This window comes from Carassius gibelio, chromosome A21 (assembly GCF_023724105.1).
Source record: "Carassius gibelio isolate Cgi1373 ecotype wild population from Czech Republic chromosome A21, carGib1.2-hapl.c, whole genome shotgun sequence".
Taxonomy (NCBI): Eukaryota; Metazoa; Chordata; class Actinopteri; order Cypriniformes; family Cyprinidae; genus Carassius; species Carassius gibelio.
Genome location: NC_068391.1, coordinates 2,018,381 through 2,034,254, shown reverse-complemented (window position 1 = coordinate 2,034,254; position 15,874 = coordinate 2,018,381). Strand labels below are relative to the sequence as shown.

Below are 15,874 nucleotides of genomic sequence, written 5' to 3'. Positions count from 1 at the left end.
TCAAAAAGATCTGGTTACATCGAGTGATTCTTTCGCGAACCGGATATCACAAACTGCTTTGTTTTGAACTCTCTCTCACAACAGACACAGAAGAGAAGACAATGCTGAATAAAGTCGTAGTTTTTGGACCAAAATGTGATTTCGATGCTTCAACAAACTCTAACTGACCCTCTGATGTCACATGGACTACTTTGATGATGTTTTTCTTACCTTTCTGGACATGGACAGTATACCGTACACACAGCTTCAATGGAGGGACTGAGGAGATAAATGGAGGTCTCACGGGTTTGGAACGACATGAGGGTGAGTTATTAATGGGTGAACTAATTTTTTGGGTGAACTATCCCTTTAATGAAGGAGGATACATGAGGGTTCAGACCAGAGTTCTTCCTTTGCACCATCTTCCCACTTCTTTTGATGACCTGGAACTTTGAGGAGCACTTGCTGTTGTCAGGGTTAACATTCAACCTTTACATAACAGAAAAAAAAAGTTAGGTCATTTGATGTGAAAAATGTCTAACAAAACAACCAAATACTCACAACACAACCAAATACAGAAATGCACTGCAAATGGCACAGAACACAACGGAAATATTTCCAGGGGACCCAATATGTGACGAACCTGGATGGAGCATGTTTAGTACTCAACGTCTTCTTTTGTTTTCTTGCAAAAAATACAGAGATTACATGTTTATGACATACAACTTTATATACAATATACAAAATGTAAAAATAACATGAGGGTAAGATATTAATCTATACATTAGTAACATTGTAAAAAAATGTTTAAATAAGTTTCATAGGTAAGAAATGTAAGGTAATGTAGGGTCCAAAGATGAAACAGCTAATTTTAAAGTTGAGACACACACAGATAAATAAAGCATATTACAAAAACTTTTTTGTATAAAATGTACTTATTTGCAACAGTTATGTTAACAGCAATAATAAGACATTTATGTCCTAAGAACAGCTATTAAGCTGATAGACACCATGCTGCTTTGTCACGAGAACATCCCAGGTTAAAATAATGAGGAAATTACGTTGGCTAAATTCGAAATCGCCCCCTTAACACTCATGCACTCATTTCTACATTAGTCCACTAATACAGTTCACTTGAAGCTGTGAATGAAAACGAGTGAGTGAATTCGGACAGCCGTTGATCGCGCATTGGATGTATACAGGCGGGTTAGTCACTTATTCGGGTCCCCTGTGCCATTTGCGGCGCATTTTCGAGATTATAATGTTATTCTCCCGATGCTGATGTACAGAACACATGTTACATTTGAAGTAGACATATTTTTCTCTTGGTTGTTAAGTTTACTTAACTTTAGATTTCTGTGTTTGCGGTTACGTTAAATGTGAGACTGAGGGGCGGAGAGGCTTTGGAAAGTGTATGGGCATTCAGGAACTGCACACGAAAACCTTAAGTTCGCCGTGTTTTTATGCCCTTTGTCATGATTAATAAAGGCGTATAATGTCTCTACAGAGATGCCAGTGTTTGCACACGACACGAACATTGCGGGTTTTACTCTAGCACTACAAGCATGACGTGCATGTATATGGGGTAATCAGTTAACAGCAAGCGATAATAGCGGGAAAAAATCCGACTGACTTTAAGCTAAATCCACGAAAGCTTTGTTGTTCGGCTAACAGTTCACATGAACACTCACCAGCTCCTGGAGTGGTCAAACCCAAGGCAGAGACCCGTTAATGTCCATATTTTGACGGTGAAACGTTCAGAAAAGGGAAAGAAAGGAAAGAAATATGAATGTTTGCACAGTGTCACCACAACTCTCTCTAGCTCTCTTCGCAGCATAAATGTGAGGTGAATGCGCGCCATTCAGTGGCAGCGTTTTTTTTTTTTTTTTTTTTAGTTAAACCAAAGATATAATATATTTAAAGTAAAAGAAGTAATATTTGTACACACCTTTGCATCTGACTGGTTCTTTTCGCATCTGTGTGTCTTGTATTCTTCTTTCTCCAAGCAGGAAATAAAACTTGATCTGTGATTGGTCAGGTTTCGCGCTCATTTTTTCTTTACTGTATTTATATTTACAGTAAATTAAAAATACTGTAATTTAGTGTCGCCAAGAGGGTATTCCCCAAAATGTAACTTTAAAATACAGTAATATGCTGTATAACTGTCCTACAGTAAAATACAGTTCATTTTACAGTTAAGTACTGTTAAATTTACAGACATTTCTAACAGTGTGTTTACTTTTTTAACTTGACTGACACTTCCTCCGAGTCAGAATAAACCAATAAAAAAGGAATGTATGGACTTATCTAACTCTGGGGGATACTGTGAATAAGCTAAAGTCCCAAAAAGTCAGAGTGTTCCTTTAACAAAGAATAAAGCACATTTTAAGAGCCTTTTAAATTTGCGCGACTGAGTTCATTTTTTTTTTCATTTTCATTGTGTTTTTCTTCTTCTGTAATGGCATATGTTTGATAGTTTCTGAAAAAGTTTCATTCATTTTTATTGAAGCAAATGTAATTCCATATAACCCCAGCTACGGCCCTGAAAGTCAAACAATTTCATATAATTTAATTAATTATGTTATGAAAATACTTTTTCATGAATGTCAAGAGAAGAGGATTGTCACCAGCAAACCCAGGATGTTAGTCTTCAGTCCTCAAACATATATATTTACTTTCTGTCCGGCAACAAGTGTTGCATTGCCTTCAAGAACTCCGATTGGCTTTTCTTTTTCATACCATTATTTCCGGACACCTGTAACAAACTGATTGGATGTTGTCTCTTCTTCAGACTGATGGAAGAGAGTCTAGATGTTTCACAGTCTTCATTGGCCAAGGACCGCCAAAGAGGCTGTCTGAATGAAATGAATCAACCATAGTTCGTTTTGATCAGCGTCGTGTTTATGGCAGTGAAAATGTAAAATCAATGCATCGCTACAATAACAGACTGACATCATTCATTCAAGAACATTGTGCAAGTTTACTGGAATAATTGCTCAGAGTCTATGCTGTCAACTTAACATACTTTTGAAAATTGTCAGAGTTGTAAATAGGAGGGCTTTCTTCTTCCAGTCGGGGGTTTGGTGTTATAGGCCTGAACTGGGACAAAGACTCATCCCGAGGAGAAGACCCACAAAGATGTGCAGCCGGGTCGGTGCTTTCCTTTCCTCATGAAAGGTTGGAGTGGTGGCTGTCTCCCTCTGCCTTCGAAAAAAGTTTTTATGGAAAGACAGAAAAACAAAAACCTGAACTATATTAGAAACGTACACATTTTGTACGTTTGTTAAAATTTGCAGGTTTATGCAACCGACCCAATTAAAGCAAAAATCATACTCACAGACTCTCTATTTAAATAAGATTTCATTTGTTTTATTCAACAAAGTTTTAAAGCCTTTACAATGAGGACATACAGTATTTCTTCCCAAATCCACATAAAGAAACAGAAAATGACAAAGAGCGGAAAACAGCAAACAGAGTAAATAGAAATAGATGTTAAAAATGTACAAAGAAATTCAAGATGTCCAGAGGTTAAAATAACAATTACATTACAGCATTGCCATAAAATAATTGCTTTGTTCTGTGTGATCGTCAGAGAAAGTCCATCTGGAGAACTGGGAACACCCGATTCGAACGTTATCACTCGATTGAATGGGGCGTTATCAGCGGTTATCAGCCCATAGAAATGGGCCAGGAGGGGCCTCCTGCGCCTACTAGTAGGCTCAGAAGGCCGTGATCATCCATCCAAATGGTTGATCACCCACAAATATACAAGAGAAGACTCCAGATCCAATCCCAGAATTCCTGCTCACCGGTAATCGGAAGTCTACTGGACGAATGCGGGAACGTTGCGATATTTCCTGCTTAATATTTTCAGGTAAGACTATTAAAATTATAAAACTGAGCCTTTAAACTGTAATGGAAAACAATACATACACTCGTATTGCGTGTCATGATTGTTGACATGAGATAACCGTATTGCGATGTGTCTGCAAACGTTATCGCTAGATCATATTACGTTATTAGCGTGTTGTTATGTTAACGTTGGATGCTTTATGTGAGCATTAACGTTGCTAATATGAGTTTGTATTTACGTCTGAAGCTAATGGGGGAATTTAGTTTCTAGTTAAACTGTCAAAATGACTTTTTACACTCTTACAGGCTATTGTGTATGCTCGATAACTCCTCACTGAAGCCAGATCATAGGACTAATATAACCCATATCGACTTGAGAGAAATATTAAACACAAGACGTATTTTACGGCTGTTTGGAAACCTTGGGATCTTGACTAGAGTGTAAAATAAAGTTCTGTGGGTTTGGATCTATCTATCTATCTATCTATCTATCTATCTATCTATCTATCTGTCTGTCTGTCTGTCTGTCTGTCTGTCTGTCTGTCTGTCTGTCTGTCTGTCTCTCTCTTTCTCTCTATACTAGCTAGCTAGCTGTGTATATATTTATATAATTTATCTATCTATCTATCTATCTATCTATATATATATATATATATATATATATATATATATATATATATATATATATATATATATATATTTAGCTGTCTGTCTATCTGTCTGTCTCTCTCTTTCTCTCTCACTCTCTCTAAAGCTTGCTAGCTGTGTATATATTTATATAATTTATCTATCTATCTATCTATCTATCTATCTATCTATCTATCTATCTATCTATCTATCTATCTATCTATCTATCTATATATATATACATGAAGCGTCATGAAACAGATTTTCATGATAGTATTTGGGAAGTACTTCACTCACACAAATTGCATTCATCAGTTTAAGAATGCTGAGTGTATTGAAAAGAATCATCAGGGCATCTACTTTACACGTTATCTTGTTTTTACAGAGTTGTTACAGATAAATGGTTTTCACAACCCAAGTACTGATTGTCGTTGTATGAATTTACTTTAAAAGGAGATGCTGACTAATGCGTTAAGTTTTCTGTGCATCTATTTTTTCTTCAGGCACAATGAATGATATTAAGGGCAGGTGCGCCACATTGGGGGAAGATGCAAAGCAGAAATACATTCAAGAGGCAGCAGCACTGAGGGCACATGGGCAGTCACAGGACACTAAACCCTGAGGTGAGGGATGCCCAAATTACAATGCACTTAAAGAAGCTGAAGTTAGATGTTTGGAAACAGGATTCATTTGCTAAGCATTAGTGGTATTCTTAAAGTATTAGATGGAAGGATGATCAACAGCAATTGTGGTGTGTGCAGAACATTGTGTTAGACAACTGGATTGTTTATCTCTAGTTTTTATCATAATTTCAAATGAGTTCGTTACAAAAAAATATTCCAGCTGATTTTTGTTTACAAGGCTATCAACATCAAATATTCTCACATTGAAGAAATTGTCAAAGACTCATACCACCATATCAAACTTGAAGCAGCTGAAGAAAAAAGTGGTCATGAGATTTGTTAAATTAAAATGTAGTTACCCCTCTGTTTCAGGTTTGATTTACATCAATTTCTGAAATGAAAAACCCAGAGTTTTCCTAAAGATCTGAGATGAATTGATGTGCAATACCCACATATTCCTTTGGCAACAGTTCAAAATGAACAAGCTGCCTTTGAGATGTTGCTTTAAATATAGTGATGAGTATGATTTAAACTAACTGGCTTGACTTTCAAAATATCTGTGTTTTTTCTTTGGTAGATGGAGGCAATTTGTGCTGTGTCTGCTGCGTCCATTTTTATGATAAGAAGAAGAATGCAAGAAAGAAGTGGCATTCATGGTCTCAGTGCACAGTGTGCCAATCATGGTCACACACAGCATGTGGCTTTAAAAAGAACAAGTGCGTTCACTGCCAGTGTCAAGACACCATGCTAACACCCTGAAGATGTATCTTGTTACTTGTTTGAGTTGTTTTTACTGTGTTGACGGCCCCCAACCCATCCATACAAACACACACACACACACACAATACATACATATGCTGCAAATTTATTGTAATGACCACACTTCACACGTAAGAAGAAAATTGTGATCTTTTTGTTATTTTCATTCACCCCATTTTTATTTATTATTGTTGTTTGTTGGCACCATCAATGTGTTCTCCTTTATACAGGACTTATGTGGGGACCAATAAAGTTATATTGTACTGAATTGAGTCTACATGTTTTTATATATATATATATATATATATATATATATATATATATATATATATATATATATATATATATATATATATATACACCTGTTTCATCATTGGTTCAGTAGGGCTGGGTTTTAGCAAGGACCTCACCTTAATATTCACAACAGTGGGTCAGAGTATGATTTCATGTTATGATTAGATGCTTCACATAACTTTATATTTTTCACAGTTTTGCTGTCAGTAGGAGATGCTTGGCAAAAAAATATATTGAAAAGATGGTTACTGGTACTTGTAGAAACTTTGGTATACAGCTGAACACTACAATTTATTTTAAATTTAAATGGTTTCTATGGCATTGCTTACTTCCACTCTGAAGTATTTTCTTCAGAATTACTGTTACGCTTTTATTTTAATGATAAACATTTAAGAGAAAATGTGAAGGGTATCATTTTATCTGTGTTAAGGATATCAATTGTTTCTCCTTGGATTCAGATAAATAAAGTTTATTGTCAGTTTATGTGAGGGAGGACTGGTGTTTTCCACTTTTGTTTGCAGTTGTCTGCCATGGGTAGACTACATTTAATTCAAAGTGCTGTCGTTCAATTATATATATATATATAATCAATTATACATTTTAAATCTGATTAGTTTATCTGGTTTGCAAATTAGGGTTGTAAAATTATATATTTACTGAACATATAAAATATCTAGTATAGCCAAAGTATTAATTACATTGCATCTAGATGAATGCAAAGAAATTAATTGACATGCTTTCAAACATGCTTTTTAAATGACACATGAGTTTTGGTAACATGGACAGAGAAAACATTTAACCATCTTCTGCTCAGAAACCTTGTAAAAACTTTAACTTTTACCAGCAATCTTCAAATTATCTTATTTTATGTTCAACATAAGAAAGCAACTCATACAGGTTTGGAATGACATGAGGGTGAGTAAATGATGACAGAATTTTCATTTTTGGGTGAACCATCCCATAATTAGATTTGCCACATGGGAACCAAACAGAAATGCAAAATGAGTCTCTCTGTGTGTGTGTGTGTGTGTGCGGACAGGGTATTTGTCATGTTGTGGGTTCATAAATCTGTTTACAAAGTCAGAAACAAACAAACAAGCAAATAGCTTCTTTTTATATAGGCTATGGCTATTGAGCCTTCAAATAGCTCTCTGAAACTACACCCGAGATGGCTTGTGCATGTGAAATGAGAAAATTAAAACTTTGTCGTAGAGCTAAACCATATACATTGTTAGAAAGGTCTTGAACCAGAGAGTAACATATGTAAGTATGAAGATTCTACATAGCTCCTGTTTTGAAATACTGACCTTTGAAACATCACCTTGGTGCATATTTGAAGGCTTGTAATTAAGCAATAAAAAGGGCTACACACATGGGACTAACTGTTATAGAGAGCTCTTGTCCTCATTTATGATGTAAATATAGTCAACAGCTCTGGATATTGTCAAATCGGGTTAAAAGTAATTTGAACCCATTTAAAATTTAGACATTTAAAATCTGTTTACATAGATATGTTTACAATCCGCCTAAACTCCACACTGTACTCTCAACTCACTATTTGCAATATCCAATTCTAAGAAATACACGATTTTTTTAAAAACTACAATTCCCTATAGCTACTCTGTGCAGCTTGATACAAATCAAGCACTGCAGTTGTAGTATCTGGTTTGCGAATTAGGGTTGGAAATTAGGGTTGTAAAAAGATATATCTACTGAATATATCAAATATCTAGTACAACCAATCTATTAATTACGCTGCATCTAGATGATTTACGTTAAGAAAATCTGAATATATTTGTTTATTTAAGACTTTTTAGCCGAAATGTAGAACGCGCAAACCCCGCCCACAACACAATGCACTTCCGTAACCTTCTGCTACCAAAAATGTATTTCTCTGAATCGAAGGAGAAATGTGCAAAAGTTATATTAACATATCTTATTGTTGAGTTATCTGTTTGTTGTTGTTTTTTCGTGGACAAATGTTGAATTCATCATTTTAAAAAAAGTGTCTTGTGAATAAAATACTTTTGGACGGAAGTACGTTATGCAAGCCACGTGGTTTCAGCGATAGCAACGTAACAACCATGGCAACGAACAACGAACAAACTAAATGTAATATACATTCAATGAAAGAAGAAAGTGAAAATAAAACGAAAACAGCCAATGGGAAGAAGAGAAAAAATGTGTTAAATTACATAGGCTTGGATCTGGAGAATTTCAAGCCAATAACAGTTATGTAGGAACATACTGAATGTGGCACACTGTCACATACGGATTTTGACTGTAAATTCATTGTATGTTATTTAGTAAATTACTTTTCATTGACTTTAAATGTGCTGTTAATAAGTGCAGAGCACCATGGCTGAAAACATGGCTGTAAATCGTAGAGTCAATACACCTCTATGTTCCCTTTTATTTTATGTTTTTACAAACTCATAGTTGCTTCAGAGGATTCAAGATCCAATAATTTATTTTCATTTCAACTCAGTCGAAGGGGATTTTGATGGTGAGCTCACAAAAAACAAAACACCTCCCACACATTTGTACATTACAGTAAATAACATATTACATTATGGTAAACACAATTTTTTTTTTTAGATTAGATTAGATTCAACTTTATTGTCATTATGCAGAGTACAAGTACAGAGCTAATGAAATGCAGTTAGCATCTAACCAGAAGTGCAAGAATATAGTGTTTTATATACATAAAAGTGCTGAGTAAGTAAAGCTATGATATACAGAATGTACAGTGGAGTTGCTATATACAATATTGATCAGAGTATATACAGAATATAAATATGAATGCAATGTAGGGATTGTATGTACATTATGAACAGAGCAATGAAGGATTATATATATGTTATGAACAGCAGGAACGTGAGAACAGTGGTAATAAATACAGTTGGATGAGTGTGCAAAAATATTGTTGAACAATGTATTCTATGCAAAATAACAGTAGTGCAATATTTTTTATATAAATATTTTACTCTGCTTGTACAGTTACACTTATAGAGAGTTTATTTTTTAATTTTGTACTCATACAGACAGACTAGTGGGGATATGTATGCTTAAATACAGGGCCTAAGCTTTAAAATAGATCAGACCTAGTAAAACAACATGTCTGCACAAGTTATGCAGTAAAGTAATTATATTATATTATATTATAATACCTTGAATGAGAGCAGCTTACTGCAGTCCTAAAGATTTAAGGAAAACATAGATTTATGAGAGGAATAGGGATCTTTTTTCACAAGTTTAATTAATATTTCATGGACTCGAATGAAATTCTGCAACAATGATTAACCTCGAGGCTTTGAGCTGTCAAGATGTGATAGCAGGTATTCCTCTACATCCTTTTCATCAACAAACACGTGGGTTCTGTGTAATGGATCAACCACACTTGTACTGCGGCTTTACTTCCTCACAAGGCCAAAGTTGGCATCCAATATGACAATCATATCTCCATCCGCCTGGAAAACAAACACTTACAGTAACACTGGTTTTGTACCCGCACCAGGTTTATACATTTATACTATTACTATTCTATTACAATACTACATACACAAATTAACTTTTAAGTTTGATATTAATTCAGATTTTATTTCTATGCCATTAATTTAATCAAACAAGAACCACGCTGGAATTATAACCAACCTTTGGACATGCTGGGCATATGGTTCCATCATTTAATTGTGCAAATATCAACCAAACTTCTTTGTCGGAAGTGGTGATGCCTAAAATGGGATATGGGGTGTTGCAAAAAACCCTCAACAGAAACCTGACACTCCAGTGACAGAGAAACAGAAAGCTCTAGCAGAGGGATGGAGAAGGCTGTCTGGTCAGAGCCCATATCTCAGCAGAGTACAGGTTTCTGGTTCACACGCACACATGTTGACTGTAACGGTGCAGAGCCGTCCTGCCAAATATAAAGAGGAAAATAACATAAAAACATAACCTAGTACTACTATAGACTACCATATCAGTATAAATTAAATTAAATGTATGAATTTAGCAGACGCTTTTATCCAAAGCTTCAGATTCAGGCTATAAATTTTTACCTATCATGATAGTATATAAACTATAACTATCATGACTTTTTTTTTTTTATTGCATCACAAATTTGATTAATTCCTTAAAGGAAATCATTACTCCACATGTAATAGGATTGAATTCCTTAACCTGTCAATAAAATTAAATACATTAAGATTTTGTATCAGGTAAAATGACAAACCTGTGCTGACAATGATCTTCATGTCCTTTGTGTTCACAGCATGGGTGCCATGGGCTTCAGGTAAATATAAGAATAACCCCAGGGAGGATGGCTCATAGTAAACATTCTGTAAGAAAGATGGATAGCTCTAATGTTTTTAAAACAACAAACTTGTGACACTAACAGTTGATACTGCATAGTGCTAAAACAATTTGAAGTATCTAATGAATCTGTTGACATTACTGTGAGTTTGCTGTCTGTATGCAAGTATAGCAATAGCAATGTAAGACTGTATGCTATTGTTCTTACATTCCACTTTTCAGGAAGATGCAGTAAATTTCTGTGAATCCTCTTCAGGCAAACCTCACAGAACACTGCAGTGGAGCTGCACTCAATGCACCTATAATCAGCATGTTCTCGGCAGACAGCACACTGGGTAGTGACTGATGCTGAACATTCAAACGTCACCTTAAGCATCTCATCCTTGACTGCATCCCAGGCATGAAGCTCTCTCTTCTTTGCCTTACTGTATGCGCTCTCAGAACAGCTTGGTGTCGCATCATCAGGTTCAGCAGGTTGAGATGTAATAGAAGGGTCTGAAGGGTGGGTCTGATTGTAGCTGGGCTGGGGAAGACCTTGACTGAGGTAAGAAAACTTGCAGGGCCCACCATAGACCTCCTCACCAACTTAATTTTAACGTTCCTGAAACGTGGGGTCATCTTAAGTGCTTTTCCCATATCTGAAATCAAATATTTGACAATTATTACATAAAGCAAAGTGCAACCCGTACCGTACTTCTTATCACAGTCTAAAAGACAGAAACACATGAGTGAAAATGGGATGCAGCCAGATGAGGGATATTTGGTGCGATAGTTAGATACAGCTAGCTAGATATATAGATTGCAAGATAGATAGATAGATAGATAAATACACATAGAGCTAGATAGATTATATAAATAGATACACAGCTAGCTAGCTATATATAAACTGCTAAAAAAAAAATAAAGGGAACACTTGTGGGTTATATTGTGTTGTTAAGTATTCCCTTTATTTTTTTGAGTAGGTATATGGATAGAAAGACAGATCCAAAGCCTCCTGAAATAGGATCAAATCCAGCCAAGCTTGGTTCAAACCCACAGAACTTTATTTTACACTCTAGTCAAGATCCCAAGGTTTCCAAACAGTCGTAAAATACATCTTGTGTTTAATATTTCTCTCAAGTCAATATGGGTTACATTAGTCCAATGTTCCGGCTTCAGTGAGGCGTTATCGAGCATACACAATATAAGCCGGTATGAGTGTAAAAAGTCATTTTGACAGTTTAACTCGAAACTTAATTCCTCCATTAGCTTCAGGCGTAAATACAAACTCATATTAGCAACGTTAATGCTCACATAATAAAGCATGCAACGTTAACGTAACGACAGGCTAATAACGTAATATTGTCTAGCGATAACGTTTGCAGATACATCGCAATACGGTTATCTCATATCAACAATCATGACACGCAATACGAGTGTATGTATTGTTTTCCATTACAGTTTAAATGCTCATTTTTATAATTTTAATAGTCTTACCTGAAAATATTAAGCAGGAAATATCGCAACGTTCCCGCATTCGTCCAGTAGACTTCCGATTACAGGTGAGCAGGAATTCTGGGATTGGATCTGGAGTCTTCTCTTGTATATTTGTTGGTGATCAACCATTTGGATGGATGATCACGGCCTTCTGAGCCTACTAGTAGGCGCAGGAGGCCCCTCCTGGCCCATTTCTATGGGCTGATAACCGCTGATAACGCCCCATTCAATCGAGTGATAACGTTCGAATCGGGTGAAAATACATAATGAGCGGGAAAATACCACACAATAGTGAATGTTGAACTAATTATGTTGAAAATGTATGAAGAAATCGAAGATTAGATGCCTCAGAGAAAGTCCATCTGGAGAACTGGGAAAGGCATCTCGGTGTTTGGAGAATAGTCGATAGGCGGGTGAAATATGCGCCATCAGCATGTCCGAAGTGACTCGAGTCCGCAGAGTGTCGTTGGCTCGGGGTTTCTTCGGTATCGGAGCTGTAGCATTGTCGGTCGAAGTCTGGTAGCGACGTCGTTGTTCCTCAGATGAATCTGGGTATGATGCGCTCCCACAGGAACTGCCAAACACATTGCAACATCGGCTGCCAGAAGTTTGCATTCTGCGCTGTCGTAGTCGGCGAGTCTGAGCTCCTCCTGCAGCTGTACATAACGATGGTCACGGATGTAGTTTCTTCAGGCATCGGAGCAAACGGCTGAAACACCACAGAAGATGAGATGAATGATCGTCCAAGGCAAAATGTGTGAGCTCCACAAGCTCTCCATTCAATTTATATGCTATGAAGAGTAGTGTTCGCGCTGCGCTGTTACTGATCAGCGCTGCGCTGGGGAGATCAGCTCGGTGGCGCTGGTGAACACGTCCTCTCTGCGCTGTCGAGTCGGTCGCGGAGCTCGGTCCATTGAGCCGCGCCTGTGACCGGTCAGCGCTGCGCGAACACTTTAATACCGCACTGTTTATCCTACATTAGGTGTGTTTGGCTAGCCATGAGCGCAAATGAAAGACAATTTCATGGGAATGTGTAACCTGTCATAGCCTATAAATTGAATTTAAAGCTTGTGGAGCTCACACATTTTGCCTTGGACGATCATTCATCTCATCTTCTGTGGTGTTTCAGCCGTTTGCTCCGATGCCTGAAGAAACTACATCCGTGACCATCGTTATGTACAGCTGCAGGAGGAGCTCAGACTCGCCGACTACGACAGCGCAGAATGCAAACTTCTGGCAGCCGATGTTGCAACGTGTTTGGCAGTTCCTGTGGGAGCGCATCATACCCAGATTCATCTGAGGAACAACGACGTCGCTACCAGACTTCGACCGACAATGCTACAGCTCCGATACCGAAGAAACCCCGAGCCAACGACACTCTGCGGACTCGAGTCACTTCGGACATGGCGCATATTTCACCCGCCTATCGACTATTCTCCAAACACCGAGATGCCTTTCCCAGTTCTCCAGATGGACTTTCTCTGAGGATCACACATTTTTCAGAACAAAGCAATTATTTTATGGCAATGCTGTAATGTAATTGTTATTTTAACCTCTGGACATCTTGAATTTCTTTGTACATTTTTAACATCTATTTTCTATTTACTCTGTTTGCTGTTTTCCGCTCTTTGTCATTTTCTGTTTCTTTATGTGGATTTGGGAAGAAATACTGTATGTCCTCATTGTAAAGGCTTTAAAACTTTGTTGAATAAAACAAATGAAATCTTATTTAAATAGAGAGTCTGTGAGTATGATTTTTGCTTTAATTGGGTCGGTGGCAAAATGTGTACGTTTCTAAAACATATTTTTCAGCCAGCATGTTTAGTTTTGCTTACAGCTTAAACTTTACCTGAAGTTTCCAGCTCTGACTCAAAAGCTGAACTGTCCACCCCCTCTTGTTCAACAGCAGGAGCACTTGCAGCACTAGTGCCAGTGTTGAGTAGCTACTCGAGACTCGGACTCGGTCTTGGACTCGGGCTCGAGACCGTATTTTAATGGTCTCGGTCTTGTCATGGATTCGTGTGCATATTGACTCGGACTCGAACAAATTAGGCTTATGCCCGAGTCCACTCGAGTCCCAATCAAAATATTTCATGATTATTACTGTATGTTAATGTTTATTTAAATTGATGTATGTTTGAGACATCCAATGACTGGTGATTTTCTTTTGACGTGAGACGTTAGGCCAGCGACACACCGGATGTGTGGCGCAAGCGTCTCAGCTGCGTGGCATGTCTGTTTTTAATTCGGCTCCCATGTTAACAGGTTAGATCTTGCAGACTGCCTGCGTGAGACGCGCGGAAAACCCGTGCATGCTAGAAATAGAACCGACGCCTATTTTTCACGCGACACGCGTGCATGTTGGAAGCGTTTCCAGGCAAAATATACTAGGAAAATATGTTTATATGTCATTTTGTACACAAATACATATTAATTCGTGACATTTTGATATTTGAAAGTCTATAGGCTGGCATAAATTCAGATATAAATGTTATTTAAAAAATAAATTAATAATGAACGATTTTCAAATATTGCACCTGTCAAACATACTCTATTGTGCCGTCAATACTGTTGACGGTGTCCTATCAGTAGGTGTGTAAAAAAAAAAAAAAAAGTTGATATTGTTGTCATGAAGACAAGAGCCTGGTCTGTCGGCGGTCTCCCTCTATGTTTCCTACAGCAGCAGCAGCGCGCCAAGCGCCGCGTGGAGGCACGCTTCTGGTGTGTAAACACAGAAAACGCGAAGCAGCCACCACACTTCTGGCACGCAGCAGCAAGAGACGCCACGCAGCCTGTGTGTCACCGGCATTAAGTTACCCTCCTGCCATCCGCCTGTAGTGATCCCGCTTTCCAGGAAGCCACATTGCTACATTATTTCTCTCAACTGTGTTATTTTTACAAAGTAGGACAAAATGGTCACAGAAAAAAACAAATATCGTTTAATTAAATTATATAATGAATACAGACACAGACTGACTGTCTCAACACTAAACATCTCCCCCCAAAAACATGTCTAACAGAATGCATTGAACCAGTGGTGGACGAAGTACACAAATCAAGTACTTGAGTAAAAGTACAGATACATATGGTAAAATATTACTCCAGTAAAAGTAAAAGTACTCCTTTTTCAATTTTACTGAAGTGAAAGTACAAAAGTACTCAATTTTTTATGTACTTAAGTAAAAAAGTACTGCAAGATAGATGTTTGCAATTTTATATAGGCTACTTAATTTAATTTTATATTAGCACATTTTTTTATAATCCTACTGCTCAAAATACCTTGGATTTTTTCAAAATAACCACTATATGGAGTCAAGATATATTTTTGTTGTTGATATGGACTACGCTGATGAGAGTAATGTTCACTGTGAAGCTTACACTGTGATTTACCTGAGAGAAAACAGAGATGACCATCTGATCTTTACCAGTAAGAACAAAGTATTTTAAAGTTAGTTGTTTTACTGAACATCAAAGTTACAGTACAGACCAAAAGTTTGGACACACCTTCTCATTCAAAGAGTTTTCTTTATTTTCATGACTATGTAAATTGTAGAGTCACACTGAAGGCATCAAGGGCTATTTGAGCAAGAAGGAGAGTGATGGGGTGGTGCGCCAGATGACCTGGCCTCCACAGTCACCGGACCAGAACCCAATGGAGATGGTTTAGGGGTGAGCTGGACCTCAGACAGAAGGCAAAAGGGCCAACAACTGCTAAGCAACTCTCAGGGAACTCCTTCAAGACTGTTGGAAGACCATTTCAGCTGACTACCTCTTGAAGCTCATCAAGAGAATGACAAGAGTGTGCAAAGCAGTAATCAGAGCAAAAGTATGGAGCCAAAAGAGTCTCAATAAAGATAAATGCACACACTACATTCACATATGCACACCCAGGATTCATACATGCACACACATGATTCATAAATACACAAACAGGATACACAAATGCGCACAAA

General features: G+C 37.3%; 2 long non-coding RNA genes across 3 annotated transcripts in view; one reads left to right on the top strand and one right to left on the bottom strand.

The window, feature by feature from the left end:
* Nucleotides 1-3,594: 3,594 nt before the first annotated feature.
* LOC127941939 (uncharacterized) lies at nt 3,595-6,108 on the top strand. The gene is made up of 3 exons (XR_008149207.1): nt 3,595-3,853; nt 4,962-5,081; nt 5,659-6,108. It is a non-coding gene; the product is annotated as an uncharacterized LOC127941939 (long non-coding RNA).
* Nucleotides 6,109-8,573: 2,465 nt separating this feature from the next.
* The window catches only part of LOC127941942 (uncharacterized), a 54,415-nt gene continuing 47,114 nt past the window's right edge, over nt 8,574-15,874 (bottom strand). The window contains exons 2-5 of one of the 2 annotated variants that reach the window (XR_008149221.1): nt 10,654-11,083; nt 10,366-10,471; nt 9,789-10,050; nt 8,574-9,604 (exon numbers count right to left, since the gene is read on the bottom strand). This is a non-coding gene — a long non-coding RNA (uncharacterized LOC127941942). Of the gene's footprint in view, nt 10,051-10,365; nt 10,472-10,653; nt 11,084-15,874 lie in introns of both variants that reach the window. The other variant, XR_008149219.1, reaches the window with a different exon arrangement.